Source organism: Neofelis nebulosa, chromosome 11, assembly GCF_028018385.1.
Source record: "Neofelis nebulosa isolate mNeoNeb1 chromosome 11, mNeoNeb1.pri, whole genome shotgun sequence".
NCBI lineage: Eukaryota > Metazoa > Chordata > Mammalia > Carnivora > Felidae > Neofelis > Neofelis nebulosa.
The window spans coordinates 28,153,098-28,179,015 of NC_080792.1; the positions used below are offsets into that span (position 1 = coordinate 28,153,098).

Consider the following 25,918-nt stretch of genomic DNA (forward strand, 5'->3'; position numbering starts at 1 on the left):
AGAAAGATACGATTTAAAAATTAAAGTATAGCAACAATGAATGAACAAGTAGATAATCTCAATAAGGAAACAAATTATCAAGAGAACCAAATGGACATTCTCCACTTAAGAAATATAAAAATTGATGGGGCACCTGGGTGGCTCAGTCGGTTGAGCGTCTGACTGCAGCTCAGGTCATGATCTTGCAGTTCATTGAGCTCAACCCCACATCGGGCTCTGTGCTGTCAGCTCAGAGCCTGGAGCCTGTTTCAGATTCTGTGTCTCCCTCTCTCTCTGCCCCTCCCCTGCTTGCGCTCTGTCTCTCAAAAATAAATAAAAACTTCAAAAAGGAAAAAAAGAAATATAAAAATTGAAAAGAAATTTCACTACTAGGGCTCAACGACATGTTCAAGATGACAGAATAGAGAAATCAGTGAACAAAATAAGAGAAACTGTGCAATCGGAAGAATAGAAAGAAAAAGAATGAAGAAAAATGAACAGGGCCTCTGAAACACAAGGGACAATGTCAAGAGTATCAACATGTGTGGGGTATCTGGGTGGCTCAGCAGTTAAGCTTCCGACTCTTGGTTTCAGCTCAGGTCATGATCTCACAGTTTGTGGGTCTGAACCCTACATCAGGCTATGCGCTGACATTGCAGATGGAGCCTGCTTGGAATTATTCTCTCTCCTTCTCTCTCTGCCCCTCTCTCAAAATAAATAAACTTTTAAAAAAAGAAGAAGAAGAAGAAAAAGAAAAAGAAACACTAGAGGCCAGAAAGTAGAATGACATTCAAAGTGCTGAGGGGAGGGACCGCCTGGGAGGGAGGCTCAGTAGGGCTGAGTGTCCTTTCAGTTTGGCTCAGGTCCTGATCCTGGGGTTGTGGGACTAAGCCCCGTGTTGGGCTCCATGCTGATGTGGAGTCTGCTTGTCTCTCCCTCTGTGACTCCCACTCCCTACTGCTGGAGCTCTCTCTCTAAAAGAAAAACACAAACAAAAAAGAGAAAAAGAGCGAGAGGGAGAGAGGGGGAGAGAGGGGGAGAGAGAGAGAGAAAGGAACAGAGAACAAAGTGCTGAGGAGAAAAACTAAGAATGCTATAACCAACAAAAATATTCTTTCAAAATGAAGACAGGGGCGCCTGGGTGGCTCAGTCGGTTAAGTGGCCGACTTCGGCTCAGGTCATGATCTCGCGGTCCGTGAGTTTGAGCCCCGCGTCGGGCTCTGTGCTGACAGCTCAGAGCCTGGAGCCTGTTTCAGATTCTGTGTCTCCCTCTCTCTGACCCTCCCCCGTTCATGCTCTGTCTCTCTCTGTCTCAAAAATAAATAAACATTAAAAAAAAAAAAAAAAAATGAAGACAAAAAGGGGCACCTGGTTAGGCAGTCTGTATAGAGCATGTGACTTTTTATCTTGGGGTCTTAAGTCTGAGCTCCGCGTTGGGTGGAGAGACTACTTTAAAAACAAAAGAATTTTTTCAGGGGTGCCTGGGTGGCTCAGTCAGTTGAGCGTCCAACTTCGGCTCAGGTCATGATCTCATGGTTCGTGAGTTCAAGCCCCGCATCGGGTTCTGTGCTGACGGCTCAGAGTCTGGACCCTGCTTCGGAGTCTGTGTCTCCCTCTCTATCTGCCCCTCCCCCACTTACATTCTCTTTCTCTCTCTCTCTTTCTCTCTCAAAAATAAACATTAAAAAGATTTTTTTTAAAAAAGAAAAACAAAAGAATTTTTAAAAATGGGGGTGCCTGGCTGGCTCAGTTGGAAGAGTATGTGACTCCTGATGTCAGGGTGATAGGTTCAAGTCCCACATTGAATGTAGAGATTACTAAAAAAATAAATAAAATGAAGGGAAGAAAAAAAACAGGCACCTGGGTGGCAGAGTCAGTTAAGAGTCGGGCTTTGCCTCAGGTCATGCTCTTGTAGTTCATGGGTTTGAGCCCTGCATCAGGCTCTCTGTCAGCACAGAGCCCACTTCAAATCCTCTTTCTCTCTCAAAAATAAACATTTAAAAAAATAAAAATAAAAGATTTAAGAAAGAAAGAAAGAAAGAAAGAAAGAAAGAAGAAAATTCCCAGATAAACAGACTAAGAAATTTCATTAGTAGCAGACCTGCTTTACAAGAAATAATAAAGGAAATTCTTTAGGCTAAAAGAAAAGAATTTGTGACTCAAATCCACAAAATGAAATGCAGACAACAAAAAATGCTAAATATGTATGTTAGCATAAAAGACGCTATAAATGATTCTTATTTCTTCTCTTAAAAAATAAAAGACTACACAGAGCAGTAATTATAACACTGTACTGCAAGGTTTACAATACACACAGCTGTTATAATATACAAAAGTAATACTATAAAAAGGAAGGAGGAGATGGAGCTCTTCCTTACTGGTGCAATGTTTCTATATTTTATTGAAATTAAATAAACACTAATTTGAAGACAACTGTGACAAATGAAGATACAGATGTAATCTCCATAGCAACCACTAAAATGAATAATACACACACACATACATATCTCCCAAGACAGTAAAGAAGGTACACAGTAACAACAATAAGACATTAGAAAATAAAATGGCAGGGGCACCTGGGTGGCTCAGTTGGTTAAGTATCCGACTCTTGGTTTCAGCTCAGGTCATGATCTCACAGTTCATGAGTTCAAGACCCTCGTTGGGCTCTGTGCTGACAGCTCAGAGCCTACAGCCTGGAGCCTGCTTCGGATTCTGTGTCTCCCTCACTCCCTCCCTGCCTTCCCCACTTGCACTCAGTCTCTCTCTCTCTCAAAAATAAACAAACATTAAAATTTTTTAAAAATATTTAAAAAAATAAAACAGCAAATGTAAATCCAACTAAATTAAAAATTACATTAAATGTAAATGGCCTAAATGCTCCAATCAAAAGGCAGAGATTGTCAGAATAAATAAAAAAGACCCAATTGTATACAGTCTAAGAAACATACCTTAGATTCAAAGATAAAACAGGTTGAGGGAAAATAATGGAAAATGATATAGTATGCAGAGACCAACAACAGGAGAGCTAATGTTTATATAAACATGAGATAAAAATAGACTAAGACAAGAAATGTTACTAGAGACAAAGAGGGACATTCATAATGATACAAAAGCTAATGTATCAGGAAAATATAAAAATCAAAATACTAACAAAATGGAAAGGAGAGAATTCAACACCAAAAGCTGCAGATTTCCAGTCCTCATCGGATAAAACTAGACAGAAAGTCAGCAAAAATTTAGAAGACTTGAACATTATCAACCACTTCAACCCACGGGACAATATGGAACACTCCACTCCTTGGATAGTTATTGGCATTTGGAACTAGGTACAGGGTAACCCCAAACTAAGATATGGACTACTGGAAAGTAAAAAGAGAAACAACCAACTTTAATTTGAACTAGATTAATGCTTAGGAATATAGGTCTCAAAGGAAAAAATAAAGAGATACAGATTTGGACATTATCCATACAAGAAGAGGTGGTAGATGAATACAGATGAATGGTAGATGAATCAAATTAGAAAAAGCATAAAATAGAGGAGAGACTCTAAACAGACTTTTTAAAAAATGTAAATCTGTTGCTTTAGCATATAAACTGATAGGTAACAAATTATACTTGGACCAAAAAAAGATATAAAAGCATCAATAAAACACACACATATAAGAAAGTCTTCCTTCTCACAATACATTTTTAGATGTTTAAGAACTTCCTGTGAACTTAGAACTGTGAGAATAGACAATGATTAACGGGGTCTTATCTAAGACCAACCACTATAGGAAACCCTCCTGAGAGTTTTGACATAGCAGAGTATACAAAATCATTAAACACTCAACGTAGGAAAGGTCTGCCTTTTACACTGCTCGATTTTACTCCTTTTGGGCTACAATCACTAACCATCCTTTAACACCATTATAAAGACATAAAACGAATGAATGAATAAACTAAAACAGTATTGTTGTTCCTAATGTGACAAATGCAAACTGAAGTCATCTGCTGTTAGAAGTTTACTGTTGCTACAGGCACTTTTCCGTTGAAACCACAAGTTGACACAATCACAGCCCATTATGTGAAACTGCTTCTAGGCAAGATTTTCTCTACAGTCAAGGTAAAATGGGGCATTCTAATTGCTAGCATTCCTACATATCACCACCTTAGACCTGTAAGAAAAATAAGCAGCTAATGCCTCAAACATGATATATACCGATTAACCCATTAATTTACACTGCTTCCCCACACGTACAATCCATATTATTAGATAATTCTTGAATTCCAACATTGCTCTCTTATATAAAACAATACTCTGCAGTAAATACGGCTACTTAGACACAAAAGCAACTTTAAAGATGGTCAACATTTTAATGACAAAATAACAATGCTCCTGATCACTAGAGTACAAGATATAATATTTCCTGTGGTCACAAAAAGTTTTAAAAAAAAAAAAAATCCTTACAGGCACCTGGGTGGCTCAGTTGGTTGAGTGTCCGACTTCTGATATCATGACCGCACAGTTCAAAAGTTCGAGCCCCGCATCGGGCTCTGTGCTGACAGCTCAGAGCCTGGAGCCTGCTTCGGATTCTGTGTCTCCCTCTCTCTTTCTGCCCCTCCCCCACTTGCGCTCTCTCTCTCAAAATAAATATTTTTTTAAAAAATTTTTTAAATCCTTACAAGTGATCCTATTTCCTTGCAATAATGTGGAACTGTTCCAAACAGGACGCCTTCTACTGTTCTGTCTAATCTAGCATCAAATACCAAGTAATAGGGCTTACACCAACCACCCTTGGGAGAACACTATGTTTCAAATAGAATTCATGACCTAATTTTTTCCCAAGATTTAGTCTACTTCGGTCCGTCATTTTGTTTAAAATTGATACTAAAAAAGTTCTCTCTGTATCTGTGACCATAAACCATTCAACATAAAAACAATCTATAAGAAACCCCAAAACCTTTCATATAAGTCTACTCTTATTTTCAATATTCCTTCCTCACAAAATATCTATACCCACAAAATGTCAAAGCTACTAAGTATTAAGACCACTAAAACACAAATTTGGGTTCCAAGTTTTCTGCTCTTTAATCAAAACAGTCAGACCCTCTCCTCTAAGTTTTTTTTTTCTTTTTTAATAAATATTGAAAATAGGGGCACATGGGTGGCTTAGTCAGTTAAGCATCTGACTTTGGCTTAGATGATGATCGTGCAGTTTGAGAGTCTGAGACCTACACAGGGCTCTCGGCTGTCAGCATAGAACTCATTTCAGATCCTCTTTCCCCCTCTCCCTATGTCCCCTCTCCTACTTGCAGTCTCCCTCAAAAAAAAAATTTTTTTTTTTTGAAAATTTTACCAAAGAAGTGTACACATTGTTAAGTATACAACTTGATGATTTTTACAAAATAAACATATCCATATAATGACCACATAGATAACAGAACACTCCCCAAATCCCAAAAGCCTCCTCCATGCCCTAATCATTACCTGCCCCTCCCCCAAAAGTAACCATCTTTTGGACCTTTATCACCACAGATCAAAGTTGTCTATTCTTAACTTTTAAGATGATATAAAGAAATAGGGGAATAGTCTGTATCCATAGTTTGGAAGACTCATTATTGTTGAGATGTCAATTTTTCCCAATCTGATCCAGATTTGATATATTCCCAATCAAAACCCCAAGCTATTTTGTAGATATAGACATACAGATTCCAAAGTTTATGTGGAAAAGCAAAAGACCCAGAATAGTCAACACAGCACAGAAGGTTGAAGGACTGACATTACTCAGTTTCAAGACTCACTATAAAAGTTACGGTAATCAAGACAATGTCGTACGAGCCAAAAGGCAGACACACAGATAAATGGAACAGAATATAGAGAGCCCAGAACACATTTAACTAACCACTGATGAAAGAGCAATAAAAGCATTTCAATGGATAAATAATTCTATTGAACAAATGGTACTGGAACAACTGGACATTCACATGAAAAAAAAATCACCTAGGGGGTGGCGGTGGAATAAAAAAAAAAAAAAAAAAATCACCTAGACACAGACCTTACACATTTCACAAAACTTAACTCAAAATGGATGAGAGACATAAATGTAAAATGCAAAACTATAAAAATTCTAGTGGAAAACAGGAAAATATTTAAGTGAACTTAGGTTTGGCAATGAATTTTCATTTCTTTTAATGTTATTTTTTGAGAGAAAGACAGGGAGAGTGTGAATCCCAAGCAAGCTCTGCCCTATCAGCACAGAGCCCCCTATGCAGGGCTCAATCTTACCAACTGTGATATCATGACCCACCAAAATCAAGAGTCGCTTAACCGACTGAGCCACCTAAGTGCCCCTGGCAATAAAGTTTTTAAATTTTTTTTTAATGCTTTATTTTTGTTTTTGAGAGAGAGAAAGAGCGCGAGCAAGGGAGAGGCAGAGGGAGGGAGATACAGATTCCAAAGCAGGCTCCAGGCTCTGAGCTGTCAGCTCAGCCCGACATGGGGCTTGAACCCACGAACCATGAGATCATGACCTGAGCCAAAGTCAGGCACTCAACCAACTGAGCCACCCAGGCGCCCCTTGGCAATGAATTTTTAAATGTAATGCCCAAAGCACAACCCATGAAAGAAAAAATAGACTATTAAAATTAAAAATTTCTGCTCTGCAAAGACACTGTGAAGGGAACGAAATGTTTGAAAAGTATGTCGTCTCACTTTAAAAGAAACAAAAACAGGGGCGCCTGGGTGGCTCAGTCGGTTGAGCGTCCGACTTCGGCTCAGGTCATGATCTCATGGTCCGTGAGTTCCAGCCCCGCATCGGGCTCTGTGCTGATGGCTCGGAGCCTGGAGCCTGTTTCAGATTCTGTGTCTCCCTCTCTCTCTGACCCTCCCCTGTTCATGCTCTGTCTCTCTCTGTCTCAAAAATAAATAAACGTTAAAAAAAAAAAAAAAAAAAGAAAAGAAACAAAAACAAAGGCACACATCTTTCTTGCTCTTTCACCTCAACTACCAAACTTTAGGCTCCAACAGCATCTCTAATTCCTTTTTTTCCCAGTGTTTATTCATTCTTGAAAGAGAGAGAAAGAGCACGTGCACATGTGCGATTGGGAGAGAGGCAGGGGAGACAGAGGATCCAAAGTGAGCTCTACATGGATAGCAGAAACAGAAGAGAGCCCAATATAGGGCTCGAACTCACAAACCATGAAATCATGACCTGAGCAGAAGTCAGGTGCTTAACTGACTGAGCCACTCAGTGCCTCAGCATCTCTAACTCCTTATCTTTCGCTGCTTAACACAATGCAATCTAATCTGTTTCCATTATTCTACCTAAAGTTTGCTAAGACTACCTTTATTTCATGTTATTAAATCCAAAAGACATGTTTAGTCTTCATTCCTTACCTCTGAGCAGTATCTGATGCTGTTAACCATATTTCCTCCTTCTTGAAAATCCCTTTCCACAGACTTCTATACCATCACACTATTCTGGTTTTTCCTCCTTCCTCTCCAATTCAACCAACTTATATCTCCTTTGTTGACTCATTCTCATCTCTCTAAATGTAGTTATTTTTTTAAGAATTGTTTTCCCATTTAATCTGCCATGTTTCATCCCAGTGAAGTCTCAGCTCACATAAGGTCATTTAAGTACCAATTCATTAGGAATGGTTAAGACCATTGAGAGAAACCAGGATACATACAACCAAATATTCCATCATCTGTCAACTGGCTTGGTAAGGACTACTTCCAATGTGAGGTGCCAGAATGATGTTCTTCAACTTCAACAAAGAATTATCTTTGACAGGGGCTCTGGGCGCATCATGTCCAAAGTAGCCACTTTAATAACCTACGGGAAGAGTTTCCACCAGGTCATCTTGACTGAATAATTGACATATTCCAGTTTAAAGGATATGAATCAACAACCAGATGAAGAGGCACATGGGGAAAGTATATGGAGCTTCCATGCTCTCTCCAGGCACACCACTCTCCCCAATCTCCTACTGTTCACCAACCTGGAACTCCAAATTTAGTTCTTCATGGCCCAGAGTTGGGCCCTCTTTTCTCTTGTTGTAATTCAAGGTGGTATGATCAACACCCTTAGCTCCCAAATTCACAACTTTAGACCAAAGGGCTCTTCCAAAGATCTCCAAAAACCCGGTGATCAATCGCCTCCTTGACATTCTAGTTAAATTATCTTAAAGATACTGCAAATTTCATGTTTAAAAAAAAACAAAAACAAAAACAAAAACCCAAACCTGCCTTTCCTCTAGCAAGCACTTAATGTGTAATTAATTCTGTATTGTTATCAAATCCAAAAGGGATACCCCCAAATTCCATTTTAACACCACATCCTATCAATTTGGCCACCCAAATATCCCAAATATCCTTCAGGCATTTTCATTTCCCTACTGCCTGGACTACTATAATAATCATAGTGGTCTCCTCATACCCACTCTTGATTGCTACAAATGCAGCCAGAATTATTTTGTTTAAAAACTAAAATCTGATCTTGTTATATGTCTCTTCAAACTCTTCAAAATATTAAAACCATTTTTAAAAGAAAAACTAGGGCAGAGGGTATTTAATTCAACTAATATGTATCAAATACCTATTATGTCAAGCAACTAGGTCTGGGCTTACAAAAATGAATAAATCACAGTACTCACACTGAGATATAATCAGAAACAAATCTGTGGCTTGAAAACCTACTATTTAAGTGTTTCAGAGCAGTTAAAGACAGTAAGCAGCTCACACAAATGAACTGGATGAATGTAACAAGTAGTGCAAAATTAAGGAAGTGCTACAGGAGAGGTATAAACAACTCCAGACATTCACCAGATCAGAACCAGGAAAACTATCTATGAAGAAGATAATAAAAGATGGGTTTGGAAAGGTAAGAATGATTTTAATAAATGAAAGCAAGGATAAAATGGGCTACCACAGAATCTTAAAACTGTATACCAAGAGAGACATGAGAAAAAACATTAAAAGCAAGAAAGGTCAGAGGCACTGGACTCAAAACCCAAGATGGGATTTCAAAGTTTCATTTGAGATAACTTAAAATTGATTAGATTAATATGAAGAGGTCTATGTTAGCAAAGACAATAATCCTGCATAAATAAAACTGCTGTCAGTCACTTTTCATCAATGTTACTCTCAGCATTCATACAATATGGTAGTAACACTAATTCAATACAGTGGTAGCCATAAGATATGGTGATCCACACCTTTCCAACAAGAGAACAAAAGTTCCTAAGAACATCATTCCTGATGCAAGAAAAGAAAGTTAATTTGAAGCACCATGTATCCACTGACAAATTATTGATGTTCTCTAAGCCACAATTTCCTTGTTTCTAAAACTTCAGTCCTTGGCAGGACAAAATGAGTAACACATGCAAAGCACCTAGTACACAACTTCAAAGTCAAATTTCAAGAAACAGTATTTTTTTAAACCTTTCTATTCTCTCTTCTTCCTCTTCACTTCAAGTTCCTCACAGAACGAACATTGTAACATGTCTACAATGTTATCTGAATCCATTCATGTATTAGGCACATATTTATTGAGTACCTGTGCCAGGCACTGGGAAATATGCAGTACTTCCCTGACAGTAAAGTCTAAGAAAGAGACAAATGAATAATCACACAACTGAATAATCACACAAACATGAAATTTACTACTGTGGTAAGTATGTCAGAGAGAAGATATATTGGCACCATAAAAAGAGAAAAAGAAAGAGGAATGTAACATAACCAAAAGTAAATAGGAACCCACTATTACAAAGAGAGGAAGGAGACATAGATTTAAGTTGATTTGTACACTCTGGCTGCATCGTGGAGACAGGATGGAAAAGGAGACAAGTAAATGTCAGTAGAACAATTCAAAGGCAAGGTAAAAAAAAATTACAGTAGCTCTGGACTAATGGTTCTGGCAACATGTGGATGTGGATGGATGTGAGATCATGGAGCAAAAATGCGGAGTGAGAAAGGCACGTGTCAAGGGCAAGTCTTCGGTTTCTGGATTCTGCAACTAGACTGACAGTAGAACCAATCACTAAGAGAACATGAAAGGACCTGTGTAGTGAATGGAAGAGAAAAGGACATCAAGAGTTTGGTTTTAGGCTTACGGATTCTAAAGTGCCTTTGAGACATCCAAAGAAATGTTGGAGAAGCACTAGATATTTCATATTGAGGTCTAAGCTCAGCAGAGGTTGGGGAGGGATTTTCCTGCCAAGAATATTAAAGTAATCTTGGCACTCCTAAGACCAAATAAAACAATGAACTGGAAAAAATCTCATCTTTGACAATCGGCTACGATTTTCTCTATTTTTCTCTGTGCACCTCTCACTGTATGTGTAAGTAATGACATGAAGAAGAAAGGCAGCAGGGCGCCTGGGTGGCTCAGCTGGTTGGGCATCTGACTCTTGATTTTGGCTCATGTCATGATTCTAGGGCCGTGGAATTAAGCCTCACTTTGGGCTCTGCACGGAACATGGAGCCTGCTTGAGATTCTCTCTGCCCCTCTCCACAATTCATGCTTGCTCCTTCTTAAAATAAAAAAGAGAGAAAGAAAAGAAAAAAGAGAAAAGAAAAGAAAAGAAAAGAAAGAAATGCAGCAAAGTAGAGAAGAAAAAAATAATTTAGGTAGGAGTCAGGAACTTGGGTTCTAATCTTCATTCTGCCACTAACTGTATAACCTAGGATGAGTCTCAACCTTTGTTCTTCAGTTCCTAATCTGTAAAAGTTAAAAAGGAGTAGGAAGTAGAAATACACATTCTGAAGGTTAAAAGAAACACGTGCATATATGAAACAACATAATGCTTTAAAAAGTCTAAAGCATAGGGGCACCTGGGTGGCTCGGTTGCGTGTCTGACTTCGGCTCAGGTCATGATCTCACGGTTCATGAGTTTGAGCCCTGTGTCAGGCTCTGGGCTAACAGCTCAGAGCCTGGAGCCTGCTTCAGAGTCTGTGTCTCCCTCTCTCTCTGCCCCACCCCTGCTCACACTCTGTCTTTCTCGCTCTCAAAAATAAATAAACATTAAAAAGTCTAAAGCATAGACTGCCCGAGCACACTACTTAGACACTTCTCAATACATAGCATTTATGTAGGAAAGAGGAGTAGTTTTAGTAGTATTTTAGTGCTAATCTTACATTTTTGTAAAAATAACTGCAAATTATCCAGCCTTTGGATGACTGCATGGAACTGTTTGATGCCCAAGGATACACTACATCTGTTCATATGTATAAAAACAGTAACACTATTAAAGTCAAGCACTCTTTAATCTCCAGAAAACTGCTAAGCATTTAAATGCATTAACCCACCCCCAACAACCCCATAAGGTAAATACTATTATTCTATTTTACAGATAGAAGCAAAGTTAAGGAATTTGCACAAACTCACAAAGTTAATACTAGAGTCAGGATTTTCTCAGAAGCAACTCCAGAGTCCAAGTTCTTTATCAGTCATCATCACTCCACAGTACATCCCACCTAGCACTATATCTTAAAACAACGAGCCACTCAATAAATATTTGCTATTGACAACCCTCAATCCATCACTCTTAATTTATCATAAACAATTAGGTGATAGTTTTGCTAAACCATAAAGCGTAAGGGCTTTGGAGTCAGAGAAACAAATAGAGATTACACAGAGGAGTTAATACAGAGAATCTGTAGATTCTGAACCACTTAGATACAATATTTAACTGGTGCTCCCTCCCCCCCAAAAATGTTAGGATTAAGTAAAAGGAGAGCAAAGTGCCATGCAAAACCCAGAAGACTTACAGTAATATGACCTTTGTTTTTATCTGAAGCCTATGTGACTTTGGACAAGGCATGTAACCTCACTAAGCACATTTTCCAGCTACAAAATGATACTACAGTTAAGTACTAAACTAAGAATGTTATTTTGAGTATTAATTTCACTTACAATTTACTGATTGTAAACCAGTCAATGCTAGATTAACAATGGAGAAACATTTAATTTGCATTTTACTGTTTTTAAAATAGAACTATTCTTATCTTAGCCTAGGAGAAAAATTTCCTCTAACACTTGCCATCTTTTGAAAAGCTAATAATAAAACCCTTACAGGGGGAAACCACCTGGGGGGGGGGGATAAATATTTGCTATAGATGACAGTAATAAAGTCAAGAAAAAGAATGCTTTCAATATTGTGTTTTCAGTCAAAAATGCTACAGGCTAGCTGCAAAAATTGGAAACGACCAAGACATCCTTCAGCAGGTGACCAAGTAAACTATGGTACATCCCAACAATGGAATATTATTCGGTACTAAAAAGAAATGGGCTATTAAGCCACGAAAAGACCTGAAGAAAACTTAAATGTATGTGACTAAGTAAAAGAAGCCAATCTGAAAAGGCTATATACTCTATAATTCAAACTATATGGCATTCTAGAAAAGGCAAAACTATACAGAGAGTAAAAAGATCAGTGGTTGCCAGAGGCTCAGAGGAAGGAAAGATGAACAAGTGGACCACAGAGGATGTTTAGGGCAGTGAAAACTACTCTGTGTAGTGAAAACTACAATGGTGGATACACATTATGTGTCCAAAACCAGAAATTATACAACACCAAGAATTAGCTCTAATGTTAACTAGGGACTCTGGGTGATGATGTGTCAATGGAGGTCCCTCAGTTGTTAGAAATGTACCACCCTGATTAAGAATATTGATAATGGGGCAGACCAAGAATGTGTGGGACCAAGGGGTACATGGAAAACTCTCTGTACTTTCCATTCAATTTTGCTGTGAACCTTAAACTACTTAAAAAAAAAAAAAAAGTCTATTAAAATAAATTGCCAAAAAAAAAAAAAAAAATTCATGGTTGCCAAAGAGGAATGGAGAAGGGGAAGGAATAGTAAGTGAAGCAAAGGAAATCTTTAGGGCGGTGAAACTATTCTGCTGGATACCACAATGACCAACAGGCATTAGGCATCTGTCAAAATCCACAGAACTGTTATTCTGTGTTATGGTATCTGTTTTTCAACACAAAAAGTGGGGCCTAACTAATGTAAACATGGACTTTAGTAATGTATCAATATTAGCTCATCAATTGTAACAAGTGTACCAAACTAATGCAAGATGTTATTCAAAGGGAAACTGAAGAGGGGGTATGCAGGAATTCTGCACTTTCTGCTCAATTTTTTAGCAAATCTAAAACTACTCTGAAATATAAATTCTATTAATTTTTTCTAAATGCTGAGGAAACTGTTAGCTTGGAGCTGTGGGAAAACCAATTTTGCCCTCATAAAAGAAAAGTCTGGCTAAAAATGAAGCCCACGAAGAAAAGCAGTAGAAAGCCAGTATACAAAGAGAAAAATAGTGCCCAGATGATATCAAATGAGTTTCTAGCCCCAAATAGGCTAGAGGCCAGTTGTACCTTGGATTTATCAAAGTTAAATGAACCTATCAGATCTCATTTTTGCTTTCTAAAAATGCATATGGTGCTACAGTACACATATGGTACAGTCATCTGCGTAAACATTATTGCAGGAGCTAGGGGTCACTGTATACAGAAAACAGATCTACTTGCAGACTTCATTGAAAAGTCAACACGAGAGCAATCTGCATTACCCTGCATTACCCTGGCCCTTGTATCTTGGCATCCTAGTGCCTCCAAGCACTGCTACTAGTGACTATAGTCAATTTCAGACACAGCATAAAATTCGACCATGTAATTAGCCAAGACCTCAATGTTTCAAAAAGGCTCAAGGAACATTTTAAAAAATAATACGTAGGCAATTTCAACTGAAAAACCTACTAAAAGAGTGCTTCAGTCACTATTACTTTTAAAAAAGAAACTGAGGGGCGCCTGGGTGGCTCAGTCGGTTGGGCGGCCGACTTCGGCTCAGGTCATGATCTCGCAGTCCGTGAGTTCGAGCCCCGCATCGGGCTCTGTGCTGACAGCTCAGAGCCTGGAGCCTGTTTCAGATTCTGTGTCTCCCTCTCTCTGACCCTCCCCCGTTCATGCTCTGTCTCTCTCTGTCTCAAAAATAAATAAACGTTAAAAAAAAATTAAAAAAAAATAATAATAATAAATAAATAAAAAAATAAAAAAGAAACTGATGAGGAATGCCTGAAGTGGCTCAGTCAGTTAAACCTCCCAAGTCTTCATTTAGGCTCAGGTCATGATCTCACAGTTTGTGGGATCAAGCCCCGCACTGGGCTCTGTGCTGACAGCTCAGAGCCTGCTTGGGATTCTCCCTTTCCCTCTCTCCCTGCCCCTCTCCCGTTGGTACACTTGCATGCTCTCTCTCTCAAAATAAACTTAAAAAAGAAAAGAAGAAGAAACTGATCAATGTTTTATTGCTTATTTGTAGACCCTTTATAAAGCTGTAATTTAAAAAGATACAAAGAATGAGTGGTCTGCCCACACTGACAACTTCCTAAACAATTCCATTTAGGTTTCCAGAACATTTTAATTATTTTTATTAATTATTGCTCATAGTTAACCTGAAATGTATAATCCTCATTTCTAAGAAAAGAATATGTAGGTCAATGGCCAAGATATATTTAGATAGAATCAGACAGATATATTTAGTAGAACAGTTTCTGAATTTCCAACCTGCTTCTTAACCTAAGACTAGACTGTGCTACCCAAGTAGCCTCCTTCAACCAAAATGAAAGTTCTCAACATCTGGATCTTTACAAAAGATAATTTAGGTTATATATATTTTTTTCAACGTTTTTTATTTATTTTTGGGACAGAGAGAGACAGAGCATGAACGGGGGAGGGGCAGAGAGAGAGGGAGACACAGAATCGGAAACAGGCTCCAGGCTCCGAGCCATCAGCCCAGAGCCTCACGCGGGGCTCAAACTCACAGACCGCGAGATCATGACCTGGCTGAAGTCGGACGCTTAACCGACTGCGCCACCCAGGCGCCCCATAGGTTATATATTTTAAAAATAAGGCTTTCATACAGGCTCCTCAAAATAAGTTTTCCTAATGTATTTGAGGTTTAATATTTAAAATTTGGGGTTTCCCCACAAATATACAAGAATATATCTCCTGAGTGAATAAAGGTATATCTACATTGTACACTGAAGAAGGTAAACAAGACTGCTCCTTGCTTAGACTTGCAGTTTCTTTTACATACATTTCCTTACAATTAAAATAAAATTTTTTAGGCCTACGAGGCATGTACTGCTTTAGTCTCACTTCAGCATCATTTTGTTTCATTAGGATCCAGATTTTTCAACATGTAAATAAGATCTTTTCTGACTCAAGGGGTTCTGCATTTGCTGTTCCCACTACCAGGAAAGCACGTTCCTTCACTCTTATGAAGGCAGGATAGCTCCTGTATTTCAGATCTCAATTCAAACTCACCTAAAAAAAGGCCTTCCATAAATATACTAAACACCTCTCACCCATACCCCATTATTCTCCATTTTTTAAAAGGGATCTAAAGTTACCTTGCTCATTTGTGTATTTATAGTTTATTTTCTGTTTCATAGAATACAAGAGGTCACAAGACTTGTCTCACTGTAGCATCTAGAAAAACACCCAACGGAGCAGACATTTAATATCTGTTGAACAACATATACTTCTATTCAGTATTTATTAAAAGATATTTTGCTAGGGCCTGTAGATACAATGTTTAAAAAACAAGTTTCATTAAAATAAAATCTTGAGGACATTTTGCTTTTTCAAAAACTGGCCATTTTAAAATCCTTTATTTTTAATAATTTCCCAACCACTTAAAAATTTTAAGGACAGAGGCACCTGGGTGGCTCAGTTACTTAAATGTCTGACTCTTGATTTCAGCTCAGAGTCAAGCTGGGTTCTGCACTGACAAAGCAGAGCCTGCTTGGGATTCTGTCTCCCTCTCTGCTCTCCCACCCCCTGCTCACACGCACTCTCTCAAAAATAAACATTTAAAAATAAATAAATAGGGGGCGCCTGGGTGGCCCAGTCGATTAAGCGTCTGACTTCAGCTCAGGGCATGAACTCGCAGTTGGTGAGTTGGAGCCCCGCATCAGGCTCTGTGCTGAGAGCTCGGAGCCTGGAGCCTGCTTTGGATTCTATGTCTCCCTCTCTCTCTGCCCCTCCCCTGCTCGTGCTCTGTCTCTGTCTCTCAAAAATAAATAAATGTTAAAAAAAAATTTTTTTACATAAATAAATACAGGCACCTGGGTAGCTCAGTCGGTTAAGCCGCTCACTTCAGCTCAGGTCACAATCTCCAGCCCCTGTCGGGCTCAGTGCTGACAACTCGGGCCTGGAACCTGCTTCAGATTCTGTGTCTCCCTCTCTCTCTGCCCTTCCCCAACAAGTGCTCTGTCTCTTTGTCTCTCTCTCAAAAATAAACATTTAAAAAAATGTTTTCAATAAATGAATGAATAAATAAATATTTGAAGGACAAGCTCTGCTACAAGTGTAGTTGCCCTTTAGCACTGGCTTTATCTACAAATGCATCATAGCTTAGCACATGCCTTTCAGATATGCGTAATAATGATACAAGACTTAAGAAACTAATTATTTTTTCAAAATTGCAGCCACAGGAAAAGCAAATGGCAGGACATTTTTTCCTTCCTTATATCTATGGCTCAACTAATACAAACTATCAATGTTTAAATAAATACTAAGCCACTTCATAATTTGGTTTTGCCACAATTATACAAGAATACATCTTTTGTGGGCACCCAGCTGGCTCAGTCAGAAGAGCAAGTGACTCTTAATCTTAGGGTCATGGGTTCAAGCCCCACTTTGGATGTAGAGATTGCTAGATACATATACATGTATATGTATGTCTATGGGGTGCATGGGTGGCTCAGTCAGCTAAGCGTCCAGCTCTTGGTTTCAGCTCAGATCATGATCTCATAGTTCGTGGGTTTGAGCCCCACATCCAGCTGGGTGCTGGCAGTCGCAGAGCCTGATTGGGATTCTCTGTCTCCCTCTCTCTCTGTCCCTTCCCTGATGGCTCTCTCGCTCTCAAAATAAATAAATAAACATTTTTTAAAGTAAATTTTAACCAAAAAAAATCTTATTTCATGTAAATCAAAGTATATCTACCTTTTACATTTAAGAAGTAAACAAGGCTACTCCTTTGATAACTTTCCCTAAAAACAAATATCCATTGTTTTTACTCTGTAGAAACCCCCAAACCACCATTTCTTTAGTATATTTATATTTGAAAAAAAAAATAGATATACTTTTCTATACCGCACTTACTTAAAATTATGCTCACGGCATACCAATTAACCAATAAAAGTAAAAACTATGACATATTAATAGGGAAGGAGTTTATTAAGCAAGGGAATTGCAGTCTAAATAGCTTCACAGCAGGGGCGCCTGGATGGCTCAGTCGGTGAAGCATGCAACTTTTGGATCTCAGGGTTGTGAGTTCGAGCCCCATGTTGGGTGTAGAGATTACTTAAAAAGAATAAAATCTTTAAATTTTTTTAATGTTTATTTATTTTGACACACAGAGAGAGAGAGACAGACAGAGCATGAGAGGGGGAGGGGCAGAGAGAGAGGGAGACACGGAATCCGAAGCAGGCTCCAGGCTCTGAGCTGTCACACAGAGTCCAACACGGGGCTCAAACTCACAGACTGCGAGATCATGACCTGAGCCGAAGTCGGATGCTCAACCGACTGAGCCACCCAGGCGCCACAAGAATAAAATCTTTAAAAAATAAATAAATAGTCTCACAGCAGTCTAAACAAATATTTTAAAGTTATTTTTTTAATAGGCTTGCCTTCAAAATTCAAAAATTGTGGGGTTTCTTTGCAGTTTAAATATTCAACTGTGTTTGGGGCGCCTGGGTGGCGCAGTCGGTTAAGCGTCCGACTTCAGCCAGGTCATGATCTCGCGGTCCGTGAGTTCGAGCCCCGCGTCAGGCTCTGGGCTGATGGCTCAGAGCCTGGAGCCTGTTTCCGATTCTGTGTCTCCCTCTCTCTCTGCCCCTCCCCCGTTCATGCTCTGTCTCTGTCTCTGTCCCAAAAATAAATAAAAAACGTTGAAAAAAAAAATTTTAAATATTCAACTGTGTTTACCACTGAAACTATGATTCAAAAATGATGCACTCTCCTAGCACTGAAAATCAAAGCAACTAGACTACTTCTACACTGTTGTAAAAATACTTCTTATGTTAATGGAAGTTAAAAAAAAATCATGAGACTACCACCAACAATGAGAGAAGTTTCTGCCTCCAAGACAGTTATGATATAAAATAGATTATAGTTTGTATCTACTGCTCTTTTTTTAAATAAGAATAGCTTTCCTAATAATTGAGACCAAAGTTAAAAAAAAAAAAATCCATGACAATCAGTTGTGAGTCTTTAAAACCATTTTCTAAGCTCTTTGTCAAACTCTGACTACCCTGCACCTAAAAACTTTAAAAAAAAAACAAAAAAACAGAGCCCAAGTTAAGGTGTTTTGAAGTTTTGCTTTTTTTTTTAATTAAAAAAAATTTTTTTTTAATGTTGGTTCCTTTTTGAGAGAGAGAGAGAGAGAGAGAGAGCGAGCATGAGCGGGATAGGAGCAGAGAGAGAGGGAGACACAGAATCTGAATGAAACAGGCTCCAGGCTCTGAGCTGTGAGTACAGAGCCCAACATGGGGCTCAAACCCATCCAAGATCATGACTTAAGCCATAGTCAGACGCTTAACCAATTGAGCCACCCAGGTACCCCTTTAATTTTTTTCTTCTAACGTCTGTTTGTTTTTGAGAGACAGAGAGAGACAGAGCCTGAGTGGGTAAAGGACAGAGAGAGAGGGAGATACAGCATCTGAATGAAGCAGGCTCCAGGCTCTGAGCTGACAGCACAGAGCCCAACGCGGGGCTCAGAACTTGTGAACTGTGAGATCACGACCCGAGCCAAAGTGGAACACCTAACCAACTGAGCCACCCAGGCGCCCTAATACATAATATTTAATAAATATTTGTTAAATTGATGAACAGAAGAATCATTTTAAAAAATCACCATGACTAATAATGAAACACCTTAACAGTACTATCAACTTGGATATAAAAATAAATCAAAAAGAAGCCCCCTCTTCCTAGATGTTCAGTTCTAGGAAGAGATTCCATTATGTCCCTAATGGTGGTGTTGCCAAATCCTTTGAAGTAGAAAAATTAACCTTGTTTCTAATTTTTATATATAAACAATAACTTACTTTAATGACAATAGTACCCTTATCTTAAGTAAGCACTAATATCTCAAAACAAATATTGCTTTTCAAAGATTTCTTTTGATTATTTGTTGCATTTGGGATTAGTTTTCCACTGAGAAGTTGTAGCATGGATAAAATGGACAATGTAGTAACCAAAGATCAGGATTGAAATAACAACTCCTACAAAACTATAATATAGTTGAAATAGCCCTCTTCTCCACAGCAATCCATCCCTTCCCTTAGCTCTCAAATGGAAGAGGTCAAAGAGGCTATAAACAAGGTACAGTATAAAAGGCTAGAACCAGGAATGATGAAGGGCATTCAGAGTGAGGAGTTATGAGTAATTAAGTAATGGAATTCAGCAGTGATTATCAAGAGCTGCTAATACCACAGAGAACCAAACATTAAGTGCCTCCTAATGCAAGTACTCAACATCACCTATAAAATATTTTCCCCCCTCAAAGAAAAAGGAGAGACTATACATTATAGAAACTGAATCTGATCAAGCCTCTAAACCTAAAGCCAAATAACAAGAAACCAAAGGGACAGAGGAACACGTTTAATACCACCACTGGAATATAACTGGCAAATTCAAACTGGGAAAATTTTCTTCAACAAATAATTTGCCAGGGGAAAAAAACAAAGCGGGGGACCTTTAAATTACAAAACATTACAGACCTTGTTTGACTCAATCTGAGTTAAGTATAAAAATACATTTATGAGACAACAGAGCAATCTGAATACTAAATATTATATGATAGTAAAGAATTATTGCTAATTATTCTCAGTGTGGGAATAGTTGTTTGGCTTTTTCCTTAAGAGTGAAGTTGATGGGGCACCTGGGTGGCTCAGTCGGTTGAGCGGCCAACTTCGGCTCAGGTCATCATCTCGCGGTCCGTGAGTTCGACACACTGTCAGCTGTGCTGACAGCTCAGAGCCTGGAGCCTGGTTCAGATTCTGTGTCTCCCTCTCTCTGACCCTCCCCCGTTCATGCTCTGTCTCTGTCTCAAAAACAGATAAACGTTAAAAAAAAAATTTTTTTTTTAATAAAAATAAAAAAAAAAGTGAAGTTGACTAAGAAACTGCAGTGCTAAAAGATTGGAGTACTGAAAAGGAATGTTAAAAATGAATGCGGTTGAATGGATTTGGCCTATCCAAACTGAAATATAAATTGAGAGATTGCAACCACGGGAAGAGAGCAACTTTGCTTGCTTGCCAGCCAACCTTTTCTCCACTGATATAAGCTCTATAAATAGGCCAAGAGTGATAATGGCTGCTCAAATCACTTCATGTTACAGATACTACCACTACTGACATGCGTCTGGCCCAGCCCCAGGCTGTGAATAAACCAGCATCGAGAGCCAAGGAAGTTACCAAATGCAGAGAAGGCACCATGGCTAATGAGAGACCCTCTACTCAAAAGCAACATTGGGGGGCGCCTGGGTGGCGCAGTCGGTTAAGCGTCCGACTTCAGCCAGGTCACGATCTCGCGGTCCGTGAGTTCGAGCCCCGCGTCAGACTCTGGGCCGATGGCTCGGAGCCTGGAGCCTGTTTCCGATTCTGTGTCTCCCTCTCTCTCTGCCCCTCCCCCGTTCATGCTCTGTCTCTCTCTGTCCCAAAAAATAAATTAAAAAAAAAAAAAAAAAAAAAAAAAAGCAACATTGGTGTAAATTAAGGATAAAGAACAGGTTCTAGATTTTCTCCAAGATTTCTGCTCTGGCTATTTCTATCTCCCTCAGAATACAGAACACATAAAGATGGGTCACCACATGGTGGGATCTGAGGTCCCCAAGATAAATGATACCAAAAACTTACCAGAGCAAATCATTTAGGGGGCTGCAATGGAGTAAAATAATAGGAAACCCTTGATGATAAAGTGTTGACGTAAGAATAAACTATGCTTCTATGTTAGATTAAAACGAAGGCAGCCAGGGGTGCTGGAGTGGCTCAGTTGGTTAAGCATCTGACTCTTGGTCTTGGCTTGGGTCATGATCTCACGGTGGTGGGTTTGAGCCAGCGCCCCCCCACCCCCCCACCCCCCACGGGGTCCAGCTCTGCCCTGACAGTACAGAGTCTGCTTGGGATTCTGTCTCCCTCTCTCTCCCCTACTTGCTCTCCATCTCTCTCTCAAAGATAAATAAAAATAAACTTAAAAAAAATTTTTTTTAAACTAAGGCAGACAGGATACTGCTTAAAATCTTAACCACATGAGGTTTTTGTTCTTAACACAGAAAGGAAAACAGTTCTGTTTTCCCAGAGTTTTAGTCCACACCCAACTTCCCTATCCCCAACAATACCTTTCTCTAATTATAAGGCATCTAGCAAAATGCTGACTCAGAACATCATAAAAGTTATTTTTTTTTAACCAGACAACTCAATAAAAAATAACTTCTAAACACGTTGGTCCATATCTTGTTTCCCTAATGTTTGCCATGCTAATGAAAACTTAAATTTTTTAATTTTTTTTTTAGCTTATTTATTTTGAGAGAGAGAGGGTACAGGCAGGGAAGGGCCAGAGAGAGAGGGAGAGAGAGAGAATCCCAAGCAGGCTCTGCACTGACAGCGCAGAGCCCGATGTGGGGCTCAAACTCAGGAACCATGACATGGTGACCTGAGCCAAAACCAAGTGTCGGATGCTTAACCGACTGAGCCCCCAGGTGCCCCGAAAACTTAATATTCTAAATTACTTAAGCACAACCCTAATTTATCCACATTCTTGGATATGACTGCTATAAGTTTCAACAGATTTAATTTTGGTAATCTTTGAACAAATGACCAGAACTTACTAATACTTGGACTTGAAATCCAGGCAGAGGAAAAAGTATTTTGTAAACGAACTGGCAGTACAAAAAAGAACACTCAAGTCCGCATTTTCTTTTACACTTAGAGACCCACTTAAGAAAAATGTCATTTAAAAACAAAAACAAAAGAGGGGCACCTAGGTGGCTCAGGGGGTTGACCATCAGACTCTTGGTTTTGGCTCAGGTCATGATCTCATAGTTTGAATTGGAGCCCCGCATCGGGCTCCACGCTGGCAGTGCAGAGCCTGCTTGGGATTTACTCTACTCCCTCTGCCCCTTCCCCACCTGTGTACACACTCTCTCTCAGACAAATAAACTTTAAAAAATAAATCAGTGAAACAAATTGATTTTATAAAGGAAAAGACTAATTCCACACTATAATTATTTTGTTTTACAGTACCATTTTCTCCTATAGCCCATTATTCTTCACATTAAAAAAAATTTTTTTTTAATGTTTGTTTCTTTTTAAGAGAAAGAGAGACAACACAAGCAGGGGACAGACAGAGAGAGAGGGAAACACAGAATCTGAAGCAGGCTCCAGGCTCCGAGCTGTCAGCACAGAGCCCAACACAGGGCTTGAACCATGAGATCATGACCTGAGCCAAAGGAGGACGCTCAGCCGACTGAGCCACCCAGGCGTCCCAAAACTTTACTTTTTAAAAATGTTTTTATTCAATTTTTGACAGAGAAAAAAATGGATGAGAGGCAAAGAGAGAGGGAGACAGAGGATCCAAAGCGGGCTCTGTGCTGACAGCAGAGAGCCTAATGCAGATCCCACGAACCTCAAAATCGTGACCTGAGCCGAAGTCAGATGTTTAACCGACTGAGCCACCAGGCACCCAACTTTTCTTCACATTTTAGAGCAGGAAAGAAACTCAGAAGTCATCTGGTTCACTAGATTTGAGTACCTTAGGCAGAAATGGTTTCTTTCATCTTTCCACCCATTCCCACCTGTCACCTACTCAGTAAATGGGATTTTAATTTAATCAGGTATAAACAACCCACATACACATACACATAAGTCAATTCTGTGGTTGGTTTCTACTTTTTTTTTTTTTAATTTTTTTTTTTAACGTTTATTTATTTTTGAGACAGAGAGAGACAGAGCATGAATGGGGGAGGGTCAGAGAGAGAGGGAGACACAGAATCCGAAACAGGCTCCAGGCTCTGAGGGGTCAGCACAGAGCTCGACGCGGGGCTCGAACCCACAGACCGCGAGATCATGACCTGAGCTGAAGTCAGACGCTCAACCGACTGAGCCACCCAGGCGCCCCGGTTTCTACTTTTAATTAATCTTCAGTTAACTAGAAAATACTCATCTAGGTAGTTTTTAAATTGAATAAATTCAAACTAGTAAGTTAGGGTTTATACCATGTATCTTTTTGCTATTAAATTACAAAGGCTAAAATCCTTGTTTTGAATAGGGACATGAAAGAGAACAGAACCAAAACTGACAATGAGCGCCATAAAGCCACAAGACCTAAAAAAGACACTCATCAAATGTGAGTCACGTTGGTTATTTTATGGTATTTTTAAACCACGTCTACTATTATCATCTGCTAACATTATGAAAAATATGTATAATATATATAACACACATTTCCTCCCTTAGTTCAGAAATATAGAAGGAATATGAAATACTTCTTAGTTTCACCCTGCTCCTTCCTTTTACCACAAGGACCTGTGGGCTGAGTGTGAAAACTGACTGAACATCAATCCCACTTGTGCTGAGAAGCTGCCCACACAGAAGCAGAAAACTGTTTATTTCCCCTAAGTTCAATCATGAGCCCTGAAAGAGTAAGGAATATAGGTACAATTAAAGATAAATGCTAAAAGATTTAGAAAAGTTTCAAAACAACAGTCAAATTTAAATTTAAGACTAGAATTTAAAAACTAAAGAAAAATAACTATCAAATTACTTCAGTCTGACAAATAACAATCAACCCAAAATAAAGAAAACCAGCAACATTTCTACTCATTGAACGTAAGGATGAAGAAAATCTTTTAAAAGGAATGCCTATTGCATCCTTCATATTCCACCTGAACCTTTTTTCCCTAAAAGAAGAAAATAATTTATTAGCAGACTAAGGTACCTTCACAACCTAACCCTCTGTAAACTGAAGGCACTGGTCACACTTAACCAGTCAAGATTATTGATACTCATGACTTTTGCATAGGCTGTTACCTAGCCTAGAATGCCCACCTGGAAACCCATCCCAACTCCGGTTTAAATAAATTTTTTTAATGTTTGTTTTATTTTTGAGGGGCAGTGGGGGTGGGGGGGAGAAGGGAGGAAGAGAAGGGGGGGAGGGGGGGAAAGGGGTAGAGAGAAGACAGAAACACAGAATCCAAAGCAGGCTCCAGACTCAGTTGTCAGCACAGAGCCTGACGCAGGGCTCAAACCCATGAGTTGTGAGATCATGACCTGAGCCAAAGTCAGACCTACTGAGCCACCCAGGTGCCCCACAAATGCCGGTTTAAATGGTTAAGTTCCTTTAGCATCAGGACCTGGTCAATCCTATTCACCAAGCATAGCTCTAGCAACTAGAGCACTACTGGCACAAAGTAATCAATAAATAAGTGTCCTGTTTGTCCTGTTTTCTCAATAGCTCTTCCCCCTTTCTACAGTCAGCTTTTTACTCATTTATTACTATCTATTTCATTTTTACTACAGCTATCCAAGAAAATTTATTTGGCCCCAGATTCTTTCTTAAAATAATACAGAATACCAAAATCAGTAGGGTTCAAAAGAAAACACATTAATGGCACGTTTTTAGGAACGTCTGGTTGATTCAATCACTACAGCATATGACTCCTGATCTTGGGGTTATGAGTTCAAGCCCCACATTTGGTGCAGAGTTTACTTAAAAAAAAAAAAAAAAAGTAAAAAATTAAAAAGTAGCATTTTTAAAAATATTTATTTATTTTTGAGAGAAAAACAGACACAGAGCACACAAGCGGAGGAAGGGCAGAAAGAGAGGGCAAGACAAAGAACCTGAAGCAGGCTCCAGGCGGTCAGCACAAAAACTTATGTGAAGACAAACCCACGAGCCGTGAGATCATACTCTTACCAAAGTCGGATGATCAACTGACTGAGCCACCCAGGCACCCCAAAAGTAGCCTATTTTACAGGTTCTCTCAAGTACTGTCAATTATAAGCATGTAAACATGAACACACATGTGTTTTCACATCCCTAGTTACATGCAGGAAAATCAGAAAGGTCTAAGATGGTTTGTCAAAATTACAAACGTAGGGTTTGGGTGTCTAGTACATACCAGTTCCAAACTTTAAAAAGAAACAAAACAAAAAACATTCTAATTGCCCATACATCAAATTTATTCATGCACATGTCAGAACAAAACTGTAAAACTGAATATCCCAGCAAAACAATTCTTTGAATGAGTTTACAAGTTACATAAAAGTTACCAGTCATATAGTAAGGAGCCTTAAAGTACCAATGTCACTATCAAATAAAATCTTTGAAGGACATACAGTGAACACTCAGTTCCAACAGAATCTAAAGCTGAATTTATCCTTAATATACAGATCTGGGATTAATCATGAAAAGTATAAAACAAAGAGCCTTATGGCACTCATTCATAAATGCATTTAAGAGTAATATACACTAAATTAGTGAGGAATTTAACAACTACACTGTGAACGTAATATGAAGCTAGCAATGGGGAAAGTTTCCAGCTCCAAAATCCAGGCCACTCATTTTCCACAAAAAAAATGTCAGAAAAAATTGTTTCATTAAGAAACCATTTAGCTGATGCTTCAGGTATAATTACCTTGCAGCTTCTCTCTGCTTTTCATGTTGTCTACACCTGTATTGAAGTTTACATTTACATGTTAACATTATGAAAAAATATATGGCTTGAAGTTTCAAAAGTATGGGGCTCCTGGGTGGCTCAGCCAGTTGAGCATCCGACTTCGACTCAGGTCATGATCTCACCGCTCATGAGTTCCAGCCCTGCATTGGCTCTGTGCTAACAGCTGAGAGCCTGGAGCCTGCTTCAGATTCTGTCTCCCTCTCT

At 39.0% G+C, this 25,918-nt stretch overlaps 1 protein-coding gene and 1 non-coding gene across 7 annotated transcripts in view; both read right to left on the reverse strand.

Moving 5' to 3' along the window:
• ARK2N (arkadia (RNF111) N-terminal like PKA signaling regulator 2N) overlaps positions 1 to 25,918 on the reverse strand; it is an 87,058-nt gene that overhangs the window by 58,657 nt on the left and 2,483 nt on the right. The window lies entirely within an intron of this gene.
• Positions 6,450 to 6,534, reverse strand: TRNAQ-UUG (transfer RNA glutamine (anticodon UUG)). The gene has a single exon. It is a non-coding gene; the product is annotated as a tRNA-Gln (tRNA).